Consider the following 26,257-nt stretch of genomic DNA (forward strand, 5'->3'; position numbering starts at 1 on the left):
AGAGAATGACACAGTGGTCTGCACTTTCTCCCTAGGATCACTGTCATGGTGACACATGTAAGCCCCCATGACAGCAGTCTTGGTTTCCTCCTTTATTTCCTCTTTTATTTCCATATGTGTCATCACTTTCTACTAACCTGGTCTCTGCCAAGTATGTCTGTCCAGGGGCTTTTTCACTCCTCTGGAATTTCAACCCAGCCATGTGCAGTTTGCAGATCATTCATTGGCCATTTTCAGGGAGACTGAAATACTCTGTGCAGGGCATCCACTTTAGCCCCATCCAGCACAGGATCATGACTCCATCCCAGCACCCTGCTGTCAGGCTCCTGTGATACAGGTTGAGGTTGCTTGTTCTGCAAAGACCTGAAAGCCTAGCAGGGTCTGTCTGCACAGTATGGGCAAAATGTAATCATACTGATGCAATCCATGTGGAAAGAGTAGTAGGTTCTGTTAACATTGTCCATAGCTTCTTTTTTCTGTCTTCAGCCAAACCGTTCAGTGCTTTCCCAGCTAACTGATTGCTGCTGTGGAAGCGACTGTGTTTCAGTAGTGTTGTGTGGTAAGCAGTTTTGTGGGCTGCTTTGATGGCAGGGCTGCTCTATCCAGCTAGATGCATGATTAAAAAAGGGGAAAAAAATGATAAAACAAACACAAATTTTAATGAAATGAAATCTTCTCTCTAACAATTCTTCCCCAGATGTGGTGCTGAGCCTGTCATTTTCACAGTAAATACATTTAACACTGCTAGATTTCAAAACCTAGAAAAAAATAGTGTTTAACGAACTGTCTGAACAACCTCTTAGCAGCAGCAGTAGGAGTAGCTTAGCTTATTGAAGTTGATGCCTCAGTTCAAAGCAGAGCTCCTTATTATAGGGAATATGTTACACATAGCTTGTCTGAGGGGGCCAATTGTAGATACCTCTTCTGTTAGCATTAATGCTGTTCTGATGGCAGTTATGAAACCACTGGGTAGAACTTTGCAGCTGCAATTTAAGAATAATCTGTGGTCATTTCTCTTGCATTCTCCCCTGAAACTCTTGTCGGGCTCTGGTTGTAAAAAGTCCCTGCACAGTCCTATCAGAGAAAACAAGAAATCAACAGCTGTAATGCCAGTAGATAATAGAGAAGTTATATGGCATTGGAAGAAAATGAGACATCATTACAAATGGCCTGGGAGCAAGAATTATCACCAGCTCTTGAAATGGCTGGAATGCTCTTTTCCCCCCGACACTTGCGTAGATAGTATTTATATTTAAGGGTCTGAAGATTACATTGGTATTTCTGTCCCTGGGAGCCTGGTTTCTCTAAGTGGTTGAGAGGAGTTCTAAGGAAGCCCAGGGGAAGATGGAAGAGAAGGGATCATTTTCTTCCTCACTGAATTGGTTTTTTGCTTCTGGCAAAATCTGGGCCTCCTGTTCTCCTGGTGGTGTAACTGCTGCTCCTTCTGCATTGGCTCAGATCTGGAGGGTGAAAAATCACTTACCAAGACAGAAAAGTATAGTGTCCAGATTCATATATTTGCACCACCCCTTTTCTATGCTAAGGGATGTCTCAAAGCATCTTCAATGGTGCCAAATAGAGTTCTTTGTTTTCATGGGAATCGGTGTCTATCAAGCAGCATGCTTTCTGTTGACATAGTTTTGCCTGCCAATGAATTTACAATGAGCCTTGTGAGTATCCTCCTGCCCTGAAAGACCCAAACAGCTGAAATGCAATTGTGAGAACTTGTGTTTTTTAGACTTTTTTTAAGTATGCAAAATAAGAAACAATTTTCCACTGTTCTGGTTGCAGAAAAATATCTGAAAATATCCCTCCTTCGTAGTCTCAACCCTGTTGTCAAAATTCAGAGGGAAAATTAAAAAAAAAAAGTTAATGTTATTAAGGCTGATTATTTTTAGGAGATGTTTAGTAATTCTTTGTATTGACAATAATTTGTCACATGAATGAAGATTCAGAAGCATTGCTTCAAAATATAAATCCCAAGTTATGGTTCTTATTCCCCTAAGATCATTATGGGAACTGAAATGTAATGTTCTCTCTAAACTTGTGCTGTCAGTGTAGTTTTTGTTAAGTTACTCAACTAGGGTAGTAGTAGTAGATTAATTTGTTTTGCTGTAGCAAGCTATTTTCTCTCCTGTTTTGAGACTTCATGCAGTAGCACAACTGAGAACTGTGTAGGTTGAAAATTCTACAAAGTAATGTTAAAATCCAAGAAAAGATCATTATTTCTGTGATGAAGAGATTAAGGGAAAAATAGTTCTGAAGCTGTGCTTTTTTCCAAAGGGAATCAAAAGCAGTTTTGGTGGTAGCAGTGAAGTTCCTTGGCTTCAAAACTTTTTTTCAGTTTTTCACTTTTAAAATTAAAATCAAAGCTGCAGAGAAAGAAGACTCTTGAATGACTTAATCTGCATATTTTCTCATTAAAAAAAGAAAAACATATAGTGGATTTTCATGTGATAATATGAATAGTCCAGATTTTTTTAATGGACTTTAATTTTTAATGATACTGATCCTGCAGTCTGGTTATTTATAACTTTCACAGCTTAATTAAGTCCAGTGAGAAGGACTGAATAAATGGAAGCATCTCAACCTGACTAGCAAATGACAATCAGAAAATGTAAATGAATAAGATTAGCCCTTAAAGGGATGCTTTAAACATTCTATTGTCCCTTTGAATCCTTGAGCTACATGAAGATGGAAACAAGGCAGTCTAAGCAGGACTCCTGATCCTGGTGCTCTGCTAAAATGTCTTTTTTTTTAAAAAAAAAAAAGTCTCCACATCCGTCTTGTGAGGTCTGGAATTGTTTCTGCTTGTGTGAGTGCTGCTGGCAAGATGTTCATAGGAACTAGGGCATCAAAGTGTCCAAACAACAGGGCATTGCTGAGACCAAGTAGGAAAATGAATTGCAAAGAGAGCAGCTGCTTAGTGGATATTAAATTAACTCACAGGCAAAAACAGTCAGAGAGGAAAGGTTCTCATTATGATCCACCTCAGCTTCCTCCACTACATGTGGGACAAGGGGGTCTGCATTAGAGAAGTATCTTTCATCTGTCTGAAGAAAAGTGATCCAAGACAAAAGAGAATACAGGCTCTAAGTATATGCTGACCAGTGGCTTTGGACTTGCTGCTATCCCTACCCTATATTTATAGTGGGTCCTTAGTGGGCCTTGCTGGCATTTTTCTGGACTTCAGCATAGTATAGTAGTTAAAACACCAAAGGACTGTTATGCTAGGAGACCTGGATTGTGCATTAACTCCTCCAGCTGTCCTCTTTGAATTTGTCAAGCTGCTTATCACTGTCTGCTCACTGATGGGTAATGAGGATACTGGCATAACTGTAGTGCACTGGGACTCCAGTTTTTCAGGCCAGTAGAAATTTCTGTTAGAACAATGTCATGATTGTTAGTGCAAGTGCATATTGCGATATTTCTGCCAACTCTTCCTGCAGAAAATAAATATTTTACCGTAAGGTAAAAGAAACAAACAGTAACAGGTGCTTGTAGTGAACCTAGTTGTTCATTTATGGCAGAAATAGACACAGCCAGTTACCACAGGGCAAACCAAATCACGTGTATTAGTGATTAATGGAGCACCTGAGTCGCTAAACCTTAATGCTTTCCATCACTCTGGTGTTGTTGGATGGGTAACTATGGAGAAGAAGCTCAAGATCTCCAGAGTAGAGATCATGGGGGGCTTCTAAATGGAAAACCTAGGAATAAGGGATTTGCTCAGACCTTATACCAGTGTTTCTGAGTCAGACTGGAACAGATCCTCCATCACTGAGAGAGCTGGGGTTGTTTAGCCTGGAGAAGAGGAGGCTGAGGGGAGACCTCATTGCTCTCTATAACTACCCGAAAAGAGGTTGTAGAGAGGAGGGTGCTGGCCTCTTCTCCCAAGTGACAGGGGACAGGACAAGAGGGAATGGCCTCAAGCTCCGCCAGGGGAGATTTAGGCAGGACATTAGGAAAAAATTCTTCACAGAAAGGGTCATTGGGCACTGGAACAGGCTGCCCAGGGAGGTGGTTGATTCACCTTCCCTGGAGGTGTTTAAGGCACAGGTGGACGAGGTGCTAAGGGGCATGGTTTAGTGTTTGGTAGGAATGGTTGGACTCGATGATCCTGTGGGTCTCTTCCAACCTAGTGATTCTATGATTCTATCACTTGTCTCTGAACGCTAGTATAGCTGACAGCTTGAACATCAGTGAATTGGGAGGCTGGTGATGGCATGATTACTTTAGTAATTGTCTTTTTTTCTGCAGGCTGATAAGAGTTTACCTTTAACATGGGAGTTTGCCCAGTATTCCTGCACAAAAGGTACAATACGTCTGCCTTCCCCTAGAAACTCTTTGAGGCCCTGGCACAACTATGTCCATACGTCTTAAGAGCAGCACAGGCAGGTCCCAGAAAGTGAATGAGCTACCTTATATTTATCAGCAGCAAACTTCATAGGTTTGGGATGAAATTTTCTTTCACTTGTAGATTGTATCTTTTTTTTCCATTCTTCTTTGAGAGTATGGCAGTATGAGGTAGGGGAAAGCCCTTAATACTCTTTCAGTAGTCATTCTTTGAATTATTATGCTCCTCCTTCTACCACTTATACCATGCTATTACATTTAAATCAGTTTTACCAGTGCTATGGCAAAAGCTGTTCCTGTACTGATGATCCAGGTATATATCAGAGCTAACACCTGTCTAGTGCAGGGTTCTGACATCTTGACGGTTAATCAGTGGACAAGTTTTAAGATTATTCAAGCAGAGACAAATCCTGGTAGCCTTCAGTGGACCTTCAATATCCTCCTAAATATGATTTTGTTGTTGTTATTTCATTTCAGAAGGCTGGGAACGTTTGTGGGGATGTGTCTTTTGGAGAGAGCTGTCTGGTAGTATGATGGTCTCTCTCTGTCGATCATTGTTGCCTATTCCATTTTGGAGTTGTTTGAACCACTGAAGGAGGAGAATTAATTTGACAATTTTAAGATTTCCTCAGTTAGTTGTCATTCAGAGTTCCTTTCTAGCTAACATCCATAAAGACATTTCTGGGTTTTGCATAATCTTTAACTAACAGTGTTTCCCCATCAGTTCTTTATGTATCTTATTACACCTGCTAGCTGTGATTGGAGTCCTAGGTCACCCCTGACCCTGTTCTTAGCAGGGGATATTGGATTTCCCTAATACAATTTGTAATGAATTAAAAAATTTCCTATATTCTCCCAAAGTCATTTTTATAAGACCACTCTTATCAGGCAATTCACTAGCTGGTGAAATTGCTGAAAATGAATAGACAAATGAAGTTGTTTCATATAATGTGCACACATTTGTGTAATAATGTTCTTGCTCTAATTACTTAAATGTGTTAGTTTCCTTATATAGTTAGGTCAGTTCTGCATGTCTGAAGCATCTACCTTATATGTTGTAATTACATGGTATTGCGTGTGTATAGATGCAGCATTACTGAGTTAAGCATCTACATTGTGTAATGTTTAGAGCTGCTAGAGCTTTTGCTTCAATTTGAGTGCAGAGACATATATTTTCAAAGAAATCAAACTTGAGTTCCCACCCTGCAGATGTGTCAGACTTTTGAGAGGAGAAAATAAATGTCAATAAATGAGCAACTGTATTGTGTGATGAAAACAAGTTATTCTCATTCTTCTGAAAGCATTGAAACATTAAAATGAAATATCTCATATGTAGCCTTTACTACACCAAAGGTCTCCTTTCACCTGAGGAATTCGTTGCATCTTCAGGTGATTGGCTTTTATGACAACGGGACATTCTTCAATGACTATAGCCTGTTAGGGAGAGATGGGATCCACTTGTCTAGAAAGAGCAAGGGAATCTTTGGCTGTAGGCTGACTGATTTTTTGAGGTGGGCTTAAAACTGAAGGACCTTGGGAGGTGGGGTCCAAAATGTCAGTGCTCATACCATACGCCCACATAAAACAGGCCAGCCAGGGCAGTGAAAAGCATCTTTTACCTGCCTCCCATGATGTGTTTGTGATAGCTGCATTACTGAAGGATGCTGTTTATGTAATTTACACAGTACAAGCCAGGACTTAAGGGTTGTTTCAGCTGCAGGCATGTACTTGATCTAAGACCTTGGGAAACCATTGAGTTGCCTCTTGGCTAAGGAAGGCACGACCTTGTAAAATAAAAATGATTGTTCTACCCTTCCATCTTTTCACTGTCTTGTCATCTTAGATTAAACCTTTTTGAGGCAGACCTTAGTTTCTCTCTTACTGTGTTCATGTTGCAGTATCCAGGACAGAGAAGTTCAGCTTCTTGAAACATGAGTGCTACAACACCTAGACATTATTTGTAGAAGTACACAGCTTTGGTTGTCAGTAATGAAGATGATCTGTTTGTACGTTGAGCATTTCTGTGGACTCTGGTGAAGAAGTTAAAAACTCCTGTTACTGGGTGGGAGACGGGGAGGAAATGTAAAGAGCGCACAAAACCCATGCAAACCATTGTGCCTTTTGCATTTTCTTAATACTATTTGTTACTTCAAGGTTTTCCAGTGAAATAACATGACAGTGCTGCCTATCCCCACATGAGATCTCTTACTGACATGTGGGTTGCGAACACCTGCTTGCGCCTTATGCTGCACCATACTGAGAACATGAAATTCCATTTGGAACAGAATCAGCTCAAACATATCAAAAGCATCACAACCCTGCAACCTACTCTGCTCTCCCACTCTGGGGCTGTCCTGTGAACCAAAAGTATCCCATTATTACTTCAGTGTTACATCTGTTTAACATTCATAACTTGTTTTAGATTCCAAAGTTTTAGATATTTAATGCAAAACAATAAAGGGGAGGTTGGACAGAACCCTCTCACCAGTCATTTATCTTCATCACAAGAGGTGCTCATCCCTCGTTTCCATGGTGATTGTGCAACTCTGATTTGTTGAAGTTCACACCTCCCTCTCAGCTATAAGAGAGGAGATGCTAAAGGAGAGGCCAATGTAATTACTAACCTTCCAGCTCTCCAGCAGCCCTAGGGCTTACCTGCTATCATCAAGAGAGGATTGTGCCTAAAGTATAAGGACTCAGCAGTTAAGGGAGTTGTGCTTCATGAAAGGGTGAGGAAGGCAAGGCTAGAGGAAGCTGGAGGTGAAAGGTTTGCTTACCTCTGGAAGACACTAAATATGAGGTACATGTGGGACATGCTGTACAGTGTTAAGCACTGCAGTTGGAAAAGTATAAAAGCTGATTCTGCATATATATTCTGTCTTTCACATGCTCACGCACAGGTACTCACATAAAGAATACGGAATAGCTCCACGCAAATAAGTGCAATTATACTTCTATAAAGCAGGATGAGGTGGGAGTAAAATTGATCCTCGTTTTTGATGGTAGTTTGCAGCAGTACATTTTCACTTTCTTTCCTATGAGGATGTTTCTAGAGCAAACAAATGAGAAGTTAAAGGAGAACTTAGAAAGCTTTTAAACTTTGTGAGCCTGAGCACTATTTTAGCTCAAAATGGAAAGGGGACAGATCACCCTACCTGCCAGCCATCAGAGGCTGGATCCAGCAATCAGCATGAATCCCAGAAACCTGTTTGACATAGAAACATGGAATCGTTTAGATCGGAAAAGACTTTAGGATCATCAAGTCCAACCATAAACCTAACACTGCCATGTTGACTGTTAAACCATGTCCCTAAGCACTACATCTACAAATATTTTAAATACCTCCAGGGATGGTGACTTAACTGCTTTACTGGGCAGCCTGTTACAGTGCTTGATAACCCTTTCAATAATAATACTAGTCTAAGGCTGCCCTGGCACAACTGGCAGTCATTTCCAAGAGGCCAGGAATTTTCTGTGAGTGACAGGACCTTTGCTTTGAATGTAAGCAGCAAAGTGAGACATTTGGTATTAGTATGATCACTGCTGAGTGTGCAAAATAACTAACAATGCATAGTTTGGGGACCACAGTCAGCTAGGGAAGAAGCATTCACAGAAAATTTTTGGTTCCATTTCATTTCTCAGATGGTGTGAATAATGTTGCATAATAATTGAAGGGAAATAACTGGACGGAGAGGTGGTTATTTATTCTAGCTTACTAAGAGCTGCTTCTTTTTCTTTTCCTTGCTGCTGTGTCAAAAAAAAAAAAAAAACCAAAATAGGACAAAAGTTGTTCAGTAAATTCTTCAGTGGGCAAAAAAAAACAGATGTGGGAGAGGAAGAACTGCAACCTGCCCTCCCCTTGAGCTCTCTAGGAGATAACTAGGCACTGTAAATTCTCCTGAATATTAAGGCCCCTGTCTGGAGTTCTGTCTCTTGTACCTGTTATATGGTGGGATGCCAAATAACTCTGAGATCTCATGGTTTACCATCCTTTTCTGTCTTTGCTGTCTTTCTGAAGTGGTTACTTGGCTACAGCAACAGTAAGCATTTGTATTTGGTTTCTACAATCCCAGACGTTTTAAGGAGAAAGGGAAAAAAATCTTCATAAATTCATTGGGCATCAAAGATCTGCTTGTTTGCTTTACATCACTTAAGAATCCTGCTTCACTTCCTGCTCTTCCTCTGTATCCTCTATTCAGCTTGCAAAAAAAAACGTTTGGGCCAAAGGGTATTTACATAGTAATAGTTCACTTCAGCAGATATTTTTGTTGTCTTCTTGAAGTATTTTAAAAAAGCAAATTCATAGGATGAGAAAGCTCTGGGGAATTTTACGAGACTCAGAAGGGCTTGAAGTAGATGAACAGTGCTGGAAATAAGATTTCTAGAGAGGAATCCAAGAAGTACTGAAGATTAGAAATTCCGCTTGAATAATGTCCATGGTGTGACCCTTTTTAAGCCCAAAGAGGAGCCTCTGGCTGAGCAAATTAATGGGAGTAGAAGTAAGCTTCAGGTATCTAAAGTAAAAAGATATCTGTAAGCTGTCACTTGTATTTGGTGTATGCTATCTTTAAAATGAAAAATACATTGACCTAAGTTCTGTACTAAAAGCCAAAATTAGAGCCATTATTTTTAATAGGATATATCTTTTTATCCACCAAGGTAAACCTAAAGAGAGTTTTCAGCAGAGTAACTGAATTTGCTGCAGTCCATGCAGCTTCTTAACTTCCAGACATTTAACAACTGAGCATTTCATTTAGCACAGTCTGATGTAGGGTCTTATGTGACTGTGGAAGGGCTAGGTGCATGTTGCAGGACTGACAGGAAAGCAATCCCTGGTTCAGGATAAGCAGATGAGTCTCACAGTGGGTAGACACTGGAGGCATCCTCAGCCTAGTCCTAGTCCAGCCACAGTGGACCACTGAAGTTCCCTGTGTCACTTGCATGTCCCACGTCTTTGTTACCCACAGAGTATTGTTTCTTCTCCAAACCCTCAGCATGAGGCAATTTGAAGATTTTGGCAAGTTGCTGATAAGAATATTCCAGTGAATTCTGAGTTGGCTGCAAAATACCTGAGCCTGACAGACATGCTAAAAGCAGAAGTGCCTTATTTGTCAGTTATTAATATTGCTGAATCTTTCCCAAGATCTTATATATAAATCATTACCTCCTTCCTCCCCTCTTTCCCCTGCACACCAGCTTGTCTGTAGACTTGGACAGTCAGGCAGCCACAGGGAAGAACTGCACCTGGCTTTTGGTTCTGCAACACAATTAATTAGTTATGAAGGTTATTTTAGGAATGTTGGTTCCATCTTCCTCTAACCTCACAGCAGTGTGTAGGATTGGTAGAAAAACATAAAAATTTTATCAGCCATTCCATAACAATTGTGGCATTGAACCTTTTCACCCCAAAATCACTGCACCAGTCATCATGTGATCACAGCACTGAAGTGTTCATGTATTGTCCACAGCAATTTTTCTCCAAGTACAATAGAACTCATAATTATTGCAAGGAGAACAACATTTTGCCCATTAGGCCTGGAAACAGTCAGGAACATTGTCTGCAGTACTGTCAACTTTTACAGGAAAATTGCTACTAGTTCAATTTAACTTGATATTGATGCAGGTGGGAGACTGAGCAGACAAGGTCACAGTAGCCAGACTTGGCTTTTACCGCTATTTCATACAGTTTGTACAGTATTGGTTTCAACAAATGTAAGCAAAAATGACAGAGTAAAATCCTTACCCCTACCAAGAGTAGGACTTTTGGTTTTCAAAGTGCAATCAGCTGTGTTGTATCTGAATGAGCAGGAATGGTAGAGTTGGGCTAATTTGTTTCTTGCCTGTATGATAAATAAAAAAGAACTGACTTGAACTAGGTCAGAAAATTAAAATCTGAAGTTAAAAGACTGAGGAGTTGGTTTAGGGAGGTAATCCTTCTCCATCCTTATAACTTTCCACTTACTTCCTGTGGATGTTTTTGCTTGATTCATTATCTGTAGTTGGTAATGGAGCAACAGAGGGTGAAAACAGAGGAGGAAGAAAAAAAACAAGTGTGTTTTTTCTGTCAGTGTCTACTTCTAGTTTTACAGAAACAGTACCTGACTTGTGCAGAAACAAGACAGGAACTCTCCCATCTGCGGGAACTTGGAAAGAGCAATTATTTGACATGGATGCAGAGTACCTCTGACCCAAGGAGAAATTGAGTTGATCAGAAGTATATTGCTTATCTGCAAGCCCTTGCAGTCTGTGGGATAACACTCTTAATGCTACTTTTATATCAGGAGGATATGTGAGGCTGGAAATTTTCAGAGAACATTTTACAAGAGGCACAGTGATGACACCTGTTGGCTCACGCTTAAACCATTATGGGCAAGGACAAGGGGAGTAGATGGTTATGAAAAGGAAGATGTTTTTGTGCAAGAATTACAGGGTACCATAGAGTTCCAAGCCTGGAAATGTTTCCTATTGCATTCTATTTAAACGGTTCAATGAAATGCTTTGACTGACTGTGCTTTATTTTAACTTAGCTCTGTGATCTTCGAACTGTCATCCCCCAAATCTGTAAACACAAACCACATATGTGTGCACAAATAACAAGAAGAGATTGAGATATGATCAAAATGAAGAAAATTTGCAAACATGAATAAATTCTTGTGAGCTGTGTTGTCTAGAATGTATAAAACATTTGACTGTGTCTCGGGGGTTCAGAATGCGAGAAAGGTAGACATGGTGCTTTTCTTGCAAGTGGGTTCAAAAATCACGGAGCCTGGGAGGGGCAAAAACTGAGAGCTTGCAGATCTGTTTGGTCTTCTAGACTAGAGAGCACTGACATAACGAGACTTCCAGAAGGGAAAGATTTTAAAACAGGGTTCTAGTTGTTAGAAAAGCACTATATAATGTTACCTTGGCAACCTGAGAAATTTTGTGATCAAAGAGAGATAAGGAGAGATTTTACAAGTCTGGAGAAAAGTATTCACCAGAGCTGGCATGTTGGTGAATGGTTCTTCAGAGGAATAGTTACCTGCAGACAGGAGTGATAAGACCTTGAACAGCAGTTGCAGTATGTCTAAAGTCTCTTGTGTGTCAGCAATTAAGAAAAAAATAAAAAAAAAAAAAGCAAAGGTACATGTGAATCATAATCTTTTCTCTTTAACTTTATCTTCTTTTTTTTCCTGGAGTCCAAGGTACTTGTATTCATTGATTTGGTAAGGAAGGAATAGGTGTTTCTATAAAACATCCTTTTTTTTCCAGTCATGCAAAATTTACAGCAGAGTCTACTATATCTTCAAATTCCTTGGGGGGCATATTTTATGTTTTGTTAGGTGGCAAGGTGGCCCTTTGCATGGTATCTGAAGCCTGCACTCCTTACAGTAAGACAAAGTAGACAGAAACAACATGATTTGGGTTTGGAGAGGGGGACTGAAACATTCTGGTTTGGAGTTTGACAGTACTAACCACTCTATGCACTATGGAGCACTCCCCATGCTTCAGGAGGGATGTAGTTTTGGCTTATTTCAAGGGGTCTCCTGGAAGGCAAGCTGAGACTTTCAGGAAAGGAGAGCTTTTAAGGAAATCATGACAGTGTTTGGACTCTCAAGAACTTTTCTAGTCCATCCTGCAGCTCAGGGGAGGATCATGTTGCTTAGACATTCCTGACAGAAGTTTGTCAAACTGGTTCTTAGAAAAAACTCCTGGTAGAGAGATTGTATAACTGCCTGAGGTAATATGAACTCCTAGTTCTTATTCTTACAGATAGAAATTTCTTTTGAACATCTAATCTAATTCCGTTCAGTTGCAAATTAAATTAATTACCTCCTGTTCTATCCTCAGCAGACATGGAGAACAATTGATCACCATCATCTTTGCTACATTTTACATAATGAGAGACTGTTATCATGTCATACTTCAGGTTTTCCTAGCCTAAACAAGTCATTCTTGTTCTGGTTTTTTTTTTTCTCCCACATCCTTATCCATTTCTTAAACTTTACACTTTTCTCAGCGTTGTGCTCATGACTTTATTCATCCAAGGTGTAGAGCCCAGTACTGGACAGGTGATGCCCATAGATTTGAATACAGTTGTACTGAGATGGTAGGGGTATTGTGTTTTCAAAGAAATAACTTGACAATTAACAAAAAATGAGAGTTTTTTCATCAGTAACTGATTTGGTATACCATTCTTGACAGCCAGTAAGAGGTTTAAACCTACATCTTAATATATAGTCTGCTTCCTGAATGCCCCAGTGAATACCCCCAACTAATAGCTATACAGAGTATTGTTAATTTCTTTGTAAATAAAAACAACGTTGGTGTGCTGTTCAGGAGGACTAGCAGTCAAGTTCCTTCTCAGAAGTGAATGCTTATTAATGGTGAGTGGGGCCACTAGATCTTTTTTTGCCCTCTTGGAAGGATCAGTAACACATGGGCAGAAGATTGGGCAGTGAGTGTGTAGAATAACCTTTCCAGGCTACATCAAAGTAGTTGCTAAAGCATTTCTGCACCAGCAGAAATTACTCTGGGTCACTGAAGAGTCTTTCAGTGTCACAGATTGTTTGCATAGGTAGTGATGCCATTAATTCTAGCTGGTGTCCTTCACAGATCCACATTCCTCTTGCTCCTTGGTACAGTGCTGGAGGAGGATATTTGCCTGGCTACTTGCAAATGGAGCACCCCAACAACAATGCCTTCTCCTGACAAGTGGCCATTCAAATGTTCATAGTTTAGAAATGAGAGGCTGAGGCTAACCTTATTCCCCAGGATGTTTTGAGTAGCCTTAGAAGAAGAATCTATCATGAACTTATAAAACAAATGTTACCCTTCTTTCTCTCTGGAAATTGCCTGTGAACAATGTGTGATTTTCTTGAATTATTCAGCATTCAAAATCATCCATCAAATAATTTCTATGAATTATTTTTGACTTGCAGCTTGTCCATGATCTGTTTATTGCGAATATTTGAAATCAGATCTGACTGATTAGCTCTGATTGCACACATTGGTTACCTAGGGCAGTGCTAGTCCCTGATGGGGTAAGCCTAGGCCTTTGAAGAGCATTTACACAGTGAATGCTTATGATTAAGAATTTTAAATTCACTCTTCACAAATAATCTCTAATGGCCACTAAAATTTGCTGTTTCTGTGAACATTTTTCTGTGTAAACTCATTAGCCAGAATAATTGCACCAAAAGAACACAAAAGAAGGAGCAAAGCGAGGTAGACCAATTTGTTTCCAAATCAGAATGAATATTGCTGAAATATCCCACTCTTCCTCAGTCCTTTGAGACCGAACTATGTAAGAGTATTTTGTGAATTTGAAAAGCCTTTTTATTCCTGAAGTTTTAGCAACACCTGTCTTTGATGGAATTGTCACATCCACGTTCCCCCTGTCCCATCTCATATTATGCAGATAGAAAGATGGAAACTGAGGAGTTAGAAACTATTTAAGCAGTGTTTGTTATCTACTTAACCAGAGAAAAGAAGAGGGTTAAACATGGAATTAATGGATGTAATTCCCCTAGTTTATTTGGGCTTGATTATTCCACAGTGCTTTAAGACTGGTGAAACAGACAGAGCAGATACTGGCATTCCAGGCTTCCCACAGATCTTGATTTTATTGCCTTTGGTTTCTTTTATGTTGCTGCATAGGGAGAGCGGATGAGCCTCTTTAATTTCCTTCAGAACCAGAAGCCTGTTTTGGTGTTGGCCGATTAGCTTTGGGGATCATGCTTAAGTAGATACCTGGCTGTAAATTTGCCGTCATTCTGTCAGCTTTGGTTCCCTTTGGTTTGGTCTCTTTCCTTCTTTTTCTCTTTTCCCCACTCACTCAGGACATAAACTTTAATGATGAGATTTCATGCTCAGTCAAGTTTTTGAAAGCCACTTATGAAGCATCAATCAGATTATATACCTGCCCCGGCTGGGTGGCTGCTTTTCCCTCCCTACAAGGGGTTGATGGTCAAAAATACATAATGAGTTACCATTGACAACGTATCAGACTAACACCTCTCCCTCCTTTCCTGCCTCAGAAGTCACTGCAGTTGATGGCTTAGTCCATCACTGTAGAAACTATCATTGCCTGACATTAATCCAGAAAGTATAATTGTGTTTCCTTTGCTTCTCAACACATCCACTGACACTTTAGCTACCTTACTAGCCCTTACAGCAAAGGCCTGGTAAATCTCCACCACTGACTTAGCACTAGATCTTGTGTTTCTCAGTATATCTTTATGGCTCTTCAGGTCAAGAATCTCATTTCTGTTAGTCTTACTGCATGACCTCTGGTACCCTGGAGAAATGTAGGAGAATATTCCTAAAAGCAATAAAATTAATCCAGTCATACCAGCAGCACTGCTGACAGAGCCTAATAGCTTCCAGTTCATGTTAGGTAAATATGGTTCCTAAATTTTAGTAAAAATATTTGGAGGCTGCTGTGACTTGCCTGTGCAAGAGCTTAAAGCATCAAAGTTTTCACTTCCTAGCATCACAACCTGCAGCAAATCTCTGTTCTTTCAATGCCTTTTCCTCCTGTGCTGGACTTTAGTGCTAATGCATCCTGGTTTTAGTTGACAGCAAAAAAAGGCTGTGTTTGTGGTAGCGAGATGCATGGGAATAAGTTCTAGCTGTAAGTTTAAGTCATTTGTATAAAATGCCATATTGTTCATCTTAATAAAGGGATCTTGCCACGTGAGCACTTCTGATAGTGTGCAGTTCCACAGCTTTTTAAATTGCCAATGACTCCGCTGAAGAGCATGTGGCATTGTGGCACTCATCCCTTTCCATGCAGTTGGTTGTTGCCAGCAGAGAGGAAGATGGACAGTGGGAGACTCTGACTGCATTTACTGAAGTTTGTCTTTCTATTTCCAATGCCCCGGGGATAACATCCCCTAGCTGTAATCAGCTATGGATATCTGAGGTCAGCCTTGACTACTGCATTGTGCTGCTTCACTCATTACGGTGTGCTGAATATTGGTGTATGGTCGACTTCTTCTGTCCACCCCATTTCCAACTCAGCATTATTATTCGTCAGATGTTGCCTACCCAACTGTTGTTTAAATGACCTTTCTAAATGTAAAAAGAATAACACACAAATATCTTCCGCCAAATAAGAAAGTGCAGATATTACAGATAAAAGAAGTCTCATTACTTATCCCTGAAGTACAACACAGCAGCCATCTTATCGCACATTTGGATTTCTAATAACTATATAGAACAGGAAATAAAGAAAAATCATTGTTACCATTTCAAATCCTGGAGACATCTCACAGAGGAAAAAACCTAATTATCAGTGTTTAAGTCTGGTCAGGACATTACAGCAAGCAACCACAAGTCTTGCAAGAAGTGTTTTAAAATTTATTAGTTCTGCAGATGATACAAGGAAACAATCACAAACATCATACGTATTGTGGGACCAAAATTGATGACTGTGAAGATTAATTTTGTTCCACTAAATAATGAAAATTCTCTTTGACAAGTGAATTTTGATTTTTTGTTGTTTAATTTTTTTCTTTGAGGCAAGTAAAGCTTATACTATTTGTAATATCTTATGTCCTTGGAGTGTCACTAATCTCTAAGGTCTGCTTTAAACAAGTTGCTGGTAGCTTAAATTGTCTGGGTCTCTGCTTAGCTGCTTTAATGAATTGCAGACTAGAATTAATAGAACAAGAGTTGCAAGTGGCTCTTTAAGGCTTCCCACTTCAGAAATGAAGCATGAAAGAGAAGCAGTATGATGAAGGCCTTATTAGCATTGCTATCCACCTGAAGCTTTATTGCATGACTTACTAAGAACTGGGGCCATGAGCACCCTTCTACTTTTCTTCTGAGACTGTCTGAATTCTGCAGCAATGTTGTTTCCAGGAATGAACAGAAACCATTGTTCTGTGAGTACTTCACACCAATAACTTGTGTTTGTGTTCAGATTCATCACCACCATCAGAACAGTCTCCTCTTCTTCCCACACTATTGTATGCAACCCTACATTCTGTAGTATTTGTCTAGCTATGCAAATACAATCACTCAAGCAATCTGTGTTTTACCTGAGAAAAAACCAAGATGCAACTTAAAGCCCACATAATACACAGCTTACACTGTGATCTCCTCAGCACAGGCTTGCCTCTACTTCAGGTTCTAAAATCAGAAAGTGTTTTATGCATCAGAAGCTGCAGTCTTATTCTCAGCTAATCCCGTGCTTCTGTCCTCACCACCAACTCTGATTTGCCTTTCACAGTTCTGCTGTGTAATAGGCCTCTGTCTATTTAATGAGTTGATGAGCTGTTTTCGGAGATCAAATACTCTCTTCGGTACACACATACCTTTATCTACTAGAGCAAATTCTATTGGCTTTGAGAAAAAAAGGATTGACAGTGTAGAAAAAAAGACTGATGAAGGGAAAGTTTGTGTGATTGCTGAGCATTTAGATTTGGGAGGCAAGAAGTGCTAGTATTTATTCCTCCAGTGTTCTGTGTATCCATCACTCAGACAGAATCCCTGTTAGTGGAAATCTAATTCTTCAGTCACTGACCAAAGTTAATTAATTTGTAAATATATTTCATCTTCTAAGTGACAGCCTTTTCCAAGAGAGGGCTAATGGAAAGAGCAAAGGGGTTAAGGTGTCATGTAATGTTATATTCACCCTAGGAGATTGAGGTGACATGAACTAGTTCTATCTCCTCCACAAAGAACCCTTCATAACATGGAACACTGTGATTACAATGAGATGGGAAGGATCTTGCATTGTGTGGTGTTCTGCTCCTCGTTACATTCCCTCTTATAAGAAACAGAATCCATGAAGAGCTGTATTTGTCTAGCTTTGCTATTTGTATTTTCATGTTGGTGACTCCTCCATTGGTCACATCTACCTTCCACTTTGTACGCCTCTCCCTACCATCTGATTTCCTGATTAGCATTAAGGATTCTTCTGGCTTTGTGTGAAAAACTTTGCCTTGAAGGGCACAGGGCTCATGTATGTGTGGTTCTGAAATGACAGAGCTTCCATTTAAAAAACCCAAGAAACTTGAGAACTGAGCTAACAGGAACATCATGAAGTTCAGCAAGGAAATATTCTGCATCTGGGGCAGAATAATCCATTGTCAGTACAGATCAGGAATCATCTCTTTGAGTAGCAGCCCATCTGGGAAGGACCTGGGGGTTAAAGTAATAAACAACAAGCTGAATATGAGCCAGCAGAATAAAACAATCATCTTCACGTACTTCAGTATGCAAAGCGTGGCTAGCAGATGAAGGGATGCTCTTATTTTCATCTGTGCAGCCACGCTGAGGCTGTATCCAGTTTAGGCTTCCTAGTTCTGCAGGGATCATGAGAAACTGCAGAGGGTGCAGTGGAGGGCAATCAAGATGGTCAGGAACCAAGAAAGAGTGGATTATGAGGAAAAAAATGAAGGAAATTTGGTTTAGTGTGGTGACGTGGAGACAATGGAGTGAGAAAATAGTAGCCAGCAGCTACCTGATGAGTGGAAAAGACAACAGAGCTAGAATTTTCCCAGTGATGACAAATGATAGAACAGTGGACATGAGTTGCAGGGTTTGGATGAGACATGGAGAAAATCTTATTCACTGAGAGGGAAATGCTGCATAGGAAAAGATACCTAGGTTGTCACAATATCTCCATCTTTGTAGGTTTTTAAGACTTGGCTGAAAATATCCACAGCAGACTTGGTGGGAGATTAGATTAAATGACCTCCAGGGTTCCCTTCCAATAAGCATTACTGTCATTCTGTCTGTTGAAGCTGTTCCCTTTGGTATAAAGAAAAACAAAACGAAAACTATTTTAAGCTGAATTTGCCATCATATAAGATGGCCATCAAACCAAAGGTCTGCTATTCTGGAAAAATGAACTGTCCAAAACAGAAATAACGGTGTTTCTGTACAGCAATTGCATGTTGTCTAGGACTCAGCCCTGGTCCATTCATGTTGTGAAAATGTTTTGACTGAGAGGAAACTATGCTTCAGCTTCATTTTAATGAGAAGTGTTTTGAATTAAATATAAAATTAATGCATTATGAGTAGCCCCTTTCCTTATGTTTATTTTGTGGTGCAATTTTAACTGATGATCTGGGACTACAAAAAAGTGGACATTGCTAAAGTAACCCAACAGTGAAATAGTTAGTGAAGTGGGCATTTAAATAATCATAGTTAACTTTGGTAGTTAACATAACTTTTGGATTAGAGATGTTCATTATCTTTGGAAATAGTAAAACCACATGATCAGAAATACCTCACGTGGTTGGCCTGTAGTTTGTTCACTTTTCCTTTTGAAAGATGGAAGAGAAACATTGTTTCTATAGATGAAAGTGTAGTTTCTAAATCTTAAGACTTATGAGCTACACAAAATCTATACAAGCCAATTAGTACTTCCATATCATATTTCTTTCTGTGTTTTTTTCCTCCTTTCTTCTTCAAGGGAGTCTAAGAAGTGCATTGGTTCTCTTCGCTTTTATTTTTGACATTTCTTACTGATGTTTTGACATTGCCTTACAGCATTTGTTGTGAGTAGTGGCTAAATTTTCTATGCAGTGATGAAATACTTATTTCTTTCTCCTTGGCATAATGCAGTGCTTATACTGTGGATAAAAAATTTATTGCACCTTAAAGTTGTTTACTTCGAGGCTTCTCAGTGCTTGTAAACAAAGGGAACAGGAGGTAGTTGCATCTCTTATCTACTTTAGCTAGCTCTAAAAAAAAAAATTTTGATTATAGAACTTCCCACTTTATTTCACTTCCACTTTTTCATCTCCCATTAATAAGAGAAGACATAATTTGTTAAATTCTTAGTAAGTAGGATAGAAGGGTCACCAGATTGCTAAATTAAAGGAACAAATGAAATATCAATACTAAATTAAAGTGTTGGCCAGACTAGAGAGAACTGAAAAACAATATCTGTACTGCATTAACAGCTTGAAAATTGGGGAAAAGTATCTATCAGCAAAAAATCCACTGTCTTCCATATATCATCCACTATCTTTGATGTGGCAGGCAAAAGAATTCACCAATGATAGCTGCTGTCACAGAATATTTTTATTCCACAAGTTTTTATTTTCTCCATCAGCTACAATGATGGACAATCATGTCTTGTTTCCTGAACAATGGCAATTTCTTAGAGATTCTACAATTGCTGCCCTTGAAGACTGCCTGTTTCCTGAACCAATGTCAAAATCTATCTATATGCCTTTATAAAACACTTATCGCTGTGGTATTTAAGCACTCTACATGGATTAAAAATGAACAGCGAAGCTGCCTGGAGGATAGTCAGAAAAATCTACTTAAGTTTTGGATTTTGTGATATAATGTGATTTCATTGGGTTGACAGAGGGACACAAAGAAACATCAGACACTTCACAAAATTTTCCAAAAAGAGCTGTTCATATTTTTTAGCTCAAAAAGAGATTAACGTATTGAAAAATTTGAGAACAAATTCTAGTTGTCAATGCAACTTAAAACTTGACATGCAAAAGAATAAGGGTTTTTTACTTACTTGTATGATGATGAGAGGTGGGTTTGTAATCAGCCTATAATGGTCTTTGCCACTAGAATGATACTTCAGGAGAGAGAAATCTTTCCCTATCCTGTTCCATTCTTCCCTCATCAGTACAGCAATTGAATGTTAACAAGAAATATGGCAGCAGGTTAAACGATGGCTTCAGAATGCAGATTCTTTGGTTTTCAAGACTTTCATCAAACACGCTGCTTCCAAAGACAAACTGCTTGACCTCTGAGATAGTGGCCCAGCACTACATTAGGCTCAGTAAAGTACAAAGCCTACAGTGTGGAAGAGACGCTTTCAGCTAATGATTGACGTTTCCATCACCTCAGAAACCAAAATTTTGCCCTTCTGTTGCAATCAGTTTATAATTTAAGAATTGCTTAGATAAACTTTTAAGCATTGTACCAGTTCTGAATAATTTGGGAGATCCTAGCTATATACCACATATAAGTGATACATTTGATGTTACGTATTTCTCATAGCTGTCTGTCAAATTATGAATTCCATTTTGTTTCCAGAACATTTTTTCTTTACTAGAAAACTGTTATGCACCTTCCCCTTGACTACGTAGGCTCCATACAGATTTAAGATATAAAATAAGAGGCAGGAGAAATTAGTGTACTCAGTCAACGCTGAAAATATGGTGATACCAATCCTTGCTGGGTAAATAACACTGAGGAAAAGATAAAATTTACCATAGTGATAGAAGAAAGCTCACCGTTATTGAGTAAAAGTTTGTCAGGCTATTGATTGCATCAAGATAATGGATCTGTTGGAGGGAAACAAAATAATGAAAGACAAGCTTGATGATATCCCTTTGGAATTAAAGCCTCCATGGTTGAGGTGGCAAAGGCATGTAGCTCTTACTCCTCCTTTGAGATTTTTTTTTTTTTCTCCTTAACAGAGCAGATATAAAGAGGGAGCTAAGCAGGCTCTGGGAGACACAGGAACTAGAATAATCAACAGAGCGGCAGATGGCTCCCTATATGTGTGTCTAGGGGACACATAATAAAAGCAACATGCAAAGAGCAAAAATTTCCATTACCTTACAAGAGTTATTGACTAATTGCAAGTATTTGTCTATGATAAAAGTGTCAGCAAAATTCTGGCTTGTACTCTTCAGAAAAGAAAGTGTGTCTATGCTGTCAACCATCTCCTTAGCAGTTCGAAGAAATAGCACCAATTTGTGCTGTGTTTGGTATCTGCTGCAAAATTGTATTTTGCAGTGGTGCTGGAGAAACGAATATGGATGCTTGCTACAGTGGAATAGTACGTAAATTCCTTGGGATAGACAGTAACTGGGAATGTGTGCATGCAGGTTCAGAGAACATTCGGGATGTCAGTAATATTCCTGCTCTAATGGACCAAGGAAGCCTACAATTTGGTAAATATATGGATTTGTATGGATGTCCAGACCATAACTTGAGATCATATGCAAAGATGCCCATTAGAGATGGGCACACATTCTCATGAAGGGTTTGAGAAATAAACAGCAAGTGATGACCAAAGTCTTAACAGAGAGATAGTAGTTAATGTTAAATATGAAGCTACCAGTGTGGGTACTAGAGCATTTATCTCTCTAATGCCTTCAAAACTGGAGGCCAATGAGTTATGTATTGTAGCTGCAGCAAAACCTGAATCTCAGTATGTACAAGTAGAGAAAGATGTCCTAGCTTAGCTCCTGGTTATGAAAAAATTCCAGGATCTATTTGTTGGAGGCCAGTATTAGCTGAAACTGACTGCAAGCCATTTATTGCAGTTTCCAGGATGCTCTGGGCAGACACCTGTGAATCATAGAGGAATTATTTTTCTATCCAACTGCAAATGTATGATTTGCAAACTGAAGAGCAGTGTAAGAAGTCTGGTGGCTACAGTTATACTCTTGAGCATTTCTAAGAAAAATCTGTGGTAAAGCACACAACCTATTAGGGAAAAAAACCCCACAAACCCTAACCCAAAAGAACAGAATGAAATTCAGCCTTCCTAATCTCAAGAAAAAGCAAAGAGTTGTCCTGATAATGTAATTAAGGAATAGACCTTGTAGAAAATCAGTGAAACTATTGGCTTAGAAGTTTATGTGCCCAGTCCCTTTTAGTATTAAGGACAAATTCCTAATACTGTGAAGGATTTTGTTTAAGGGCACCAGCATGATGATCTGAAACTTGTTACAGGGAAATGTGATTAAAATGATACATGAAGGTCATTTAGGGATTGAAAACTCTGAGAGAGGTCGAAGACTTTTTCCATTGTTCCTCAAATGAAAAGTGATACTGAGGAAACTACCAAAGTGTCAGAAATAGAGGTCAATGCACTGAAAGAGGCCAGGTTGGCAGCAAAGAAAATATCTGTCCTTGAGCAAAAGAGTCATAGATTTGCAGAAAAATGTACCAGTTTCCACTGAAAACTTATGTGAAGATGCTATAGCCAGACAGGTGTTCGCACATGTCAAATCAATTTTTGCTGGAATTAGCATATGATAGATTCTGAAGACAGTGAGTTGGTTATGGCTGTGAAATGTATTGCTCCCTGCTTGCAAAATAGAGGGAAACATATGTTTCGTTCATCCAGTGTAGCAACATGAATATTCGCTGTGACCCTGATCATCAAAAGAATTCTGGCCCCCATTATTTCTACAAGTTGGATGTGATCTCAGGGCATTACTAGAAGGAACTTTTCTGTTAGCTTCAGGCCTGGAGTGAAAATGCTATTAAGACTTTTTAATGGAGAAAGTGGGCTGCATGTGCATCCACCTAGACAAAGAAGGACTTTGGAGGTAGAGTGTCCTGAGGGCATAACTTAATCAGATTTTGCAGTTCTCCTTAACTTCTAGATATGTAGGCAGGATTAAGTCAGCAGTAGAGATACATCTCATGCGTCCAATGAGAAGGTTTTGTTTGTTTGTTTTGAGAATTAAATTAATAGATTGGAAATTGCATTTCATTTTCAGACCCTAAGGATTTCTCTAATACTGCTTGTGATGTTGGAGCCTAGTTCCTGCAGAAATACAGTAATGATCTATATCTATTTTTACTTTGGTGGTGAAATGTGATTTTATGAAGCATATAAAGGAACTCTAAGGAGTATCAGATACAAGCAGAGTTGGAAAATGTTGGAGAAATTCTTTGTGTGTGTTTCTTTGATTTTTTTTAATATATTTTTTCGGCATGTGTGGCTTTATTTTTAGTCTCCACAAGTGCACAACATACTGACTTTGAAGACCAGTACCAATGAAGTGCTACTCACTGTTTCATCTAGAGCCTTGCCCTTTTCCAAAAACACTAAAGGCAGAGACAGCTTAGGGGGTAGAGGAGGTAGCACACCTCTGCAATGCTAGCCAAGGGTAGGACCAGCAAGTTCAGCCCTTTAGCTCTCTGCTCACTTTAAATCCACTCTTGATCTTACCTAGATTAGACATTTTATATTTTTCCCACTTGTCGACTTAGAGTCTCATTTCAGGTCTTATTTCAGATTATCCCTCTGATTCTTTCCTGCCTGTGCCACTTTGTCTTTCCTCTTCTATAGTCATTTATTATTTAATGCTCTTCTGGGGTTGTGTTTTGTTTTTAAACTGTGGAAAGCTCTTCAGAACAATGTGCATAAAAGGACCTGTACTAGCACGCTGTGTTGTAGTTGTTTCACCCAGGATATGGGTTTTATCACAGGTAGACCATGTCACACAAGCTATCAATTGTCTCTTCATCAGAGAACTGGAGGCAAAATATCAAGTGTAGCACCATTCAGGCAAGTTGCAAAAAACTTCCATAGCTGCAGATGAGCAGTAGAAACACGCAAACACATTTATATTCTGAAGTTTATTCATGGAACAAAATAGGGGTGACATCAATTCAGACTTCATTTCTGGGAAGGAGGCAGTTCTGCCAGTTATTAGGTTGGAATTAGCTTGGCATATACCTATTAGATCTTTGCAGAAAGCCTGCCAATTTTCATTATTTCAGTCCAAAATGTCCATTCCTGGGGTATTCAATGTAGCTCCTGCATCTATGTTCTTTGTGTACTTTAATTATGTAAATGACATGTCAGTAATATGAAATCCTAAGCAGTGGGGAATGGCACAGCACAGGCAGTCTCGTAACAATATTGTTAATAGAGAACAAATGCTCCCTTCTATGTGTGATTTCAAAAGCTGTCAATATTAGCGCTCAGAGAAACTTAAATGGATAGGAGAGAACAAAAAGTATTCACTCTCTTGGAGAGTCTTTATCTGGCATAAGCCGCCAAACAACAGGTGATAGAGAAGACAGCTAGACAGACAGGTAGGACAAGACATGAGGCAGTGGTCCCAGTACACTTCACTTGTATTAAAGCTTGCCCAGTTTGTTTCCTTTTGTAGTTATTTACAGTCTAACTACTGTTTAAGCAAGCAACACAGAGATGGTGAACACTGTAGGATTTCTTCATACTGCCTTGGTGGTCTTGGAAGGAAGGGATAGCAATTTGTCCTGTTTTTTAAAGACTTGGAGTAATTCATGCTCTCCAAGCTAAGTCTGAACTTTTACTGTATTGGGATACTGAAGCCATTAACTGCGTAGTTGCTTACTGGGTTTAGAGATGCTTGTGTCAGTGCTGGCATCTGCCCAGGATTTTGTGTGGCACATACTGCAAGATGCTGAATGCCCTTTGGGACACAAGGTGCCAGGCTTTGTGCAAGCAGCAGGGAATTGTTCCTTCAGATAGCATGGTTTCTCTCATCAGAGAGACACAGAGGATTTTCCTCTATCACTTCTGTGGTCTGCATACAACTATGGGCACAGGCACCAAAGGGTGGTGCAGAGTCAGATTCTTGTTCAAATTAGTGATAGCTAGTGGAGCATGGTATGACCAGCTTCTCAGTTAGAAAAATAGGTTGCCAAGTATCTTAACAGCTGCTGTGTTAAACATTTGCTTCGAAGCAAGTTTTAAACTGAAATTAGAAGAGTCTAAATTTGTATATAAACGGACCTTATCTTTGAAAAGAAATTTCCCCTCTGAATCCCTACCAGCTTTTTCAGGGGTCAGTGTGTAAGTAACCAATTCTAAGCACGTGGAAAGGAGCCAGTCATTTCTTCTGCTTTTGCTGTAGACTTCTTTGGTTTTTTTCCCTGTGTCTCAGCTCTGAAACACTGTCAGCTTCCCCATAGCACCTGTATCTACCTTGAGGGTTGACACGCCTGTCTGTGTACCCCCAATTTCCTACAAAGTGCTTCTGACTTGCAGTTGCAAGAGGAGGAGGTTGATTGAAGCCTCTGTGGAGATGTTAAAGGGGCAGGGAGCAGGTGTGTGAGACATCTCCATTCCAAAGGGTTTAGGAATATACCTTCTGTTTTCATTTCCTCCTAATTTCTATTCTCAGGAGAAAGGAAAAAAAGACAAAAAAACCCCAAAGGCTCAATTGATTTTTTTGCCACAGTCTTTCAGTGTGGCTCTAACACGTGTCACCATTTCTCTGGGTTTCCTGCATGTATAGGGTGATGGTAATGTTCTTTCTCTCATAAGGGTTTTTTAAGGCAAGTAAGACTCTAGAAAGCTAAATTTATGTCGTGGCAGGTACGTAAGCACCTAAGATTATGTATAGTAATTAAAGCTTATGAAAAATTGTCTAACAGTGATATAGCAATGCATGCTACATTTTTTTCCTTTTATCTTTATAAATTGTCCTAAATTTACAAATGGCTTAACCCTATTTATTTTGAGAGAAATTATAAAGACCCTCCATCCTCCATTGAAAAACTACTCTCTGAACTCTACAAGGGAAATGACAAAAAATTATTTTAAAAAAAGAAATTAAATCTTTGGCAGTGTCTGGACACCGTATCTTAGACCTGTTGCATTTGATGAGACATTCTGTTTGCAGAGGTTTGTAATGTCTTAAAATTATAGTTTAAACAACTAAGTTATGGTCCCAGATAGTCTCCCGAATAAGGGAGGGTTTGTTTATTTTGTCTTACAAGGATTTCCACTATAAGGCAAGTATTTTTAAGGGTTACGTGGACTCTAGTCATCAGTACTATATTGCAGGAAGTTGTGGTGGATATTTTCTGTATTGTTGAAAATTACAGGTGGTTGGGAATGTTCCATAGGGAATGATTTTCTGGGAAGCATTTTTTTTACAAAATTGAAACTTGCTTTTGGGAAATCAAAATGAAAGACTTCATTTTATTGTCAGTTCAACCTAAATCATAAACCTTAATTTTACAGGAGTGAGCCAAATGTTTTATTTTTAGTCAGTTCAATACATGTTTAATTTCAACTTTTCAGTTTGCTGGAGTATGAGAATGAATGTTCAAATGTCAATATTTCTCACTGGATGGAAATCTTATCTGGCTGTACTTGAACTGTAGTTGAAAAATGCTTCTTTGGCTGCTATAGGCCGAAACTGCTAATTCTGGGTGTACTTTCAGTATATGCTTTTTG

The 26,257-nt window shown here is 39.2% G+C and overlaps 1 protein-coding gene across 1 annotated transcript in view; it reads left to right on the forward strand.

Annotated features, from left to right (window-relative positions):
- Window positions 1-26,257, forward strand: part of LSAMP (limbic system associated membrane protein) — a 1,019,327-nt gene that overhangs the window by 427,288 nt on the left and 565,782 nt on the right. The gene's annotated exons all lie outside the window — the stretch shown is intronic.

Source organism: Phaenicophaeus curvirostris, chromosome 1 (genome assembly GCF_032191515.1).
Source record: "Phaenicophaeus curvirostris isolate KB17595 chromosome 1, BPBGC_Pcur_1.0, whole genome shotgun sequence".
NCBI lineage: Eukaryota > Metazoa > Chordata > Aves > Cuculiformes > Cuculidae > Phaenicophaeus > Phaenicophaeus curvirostris.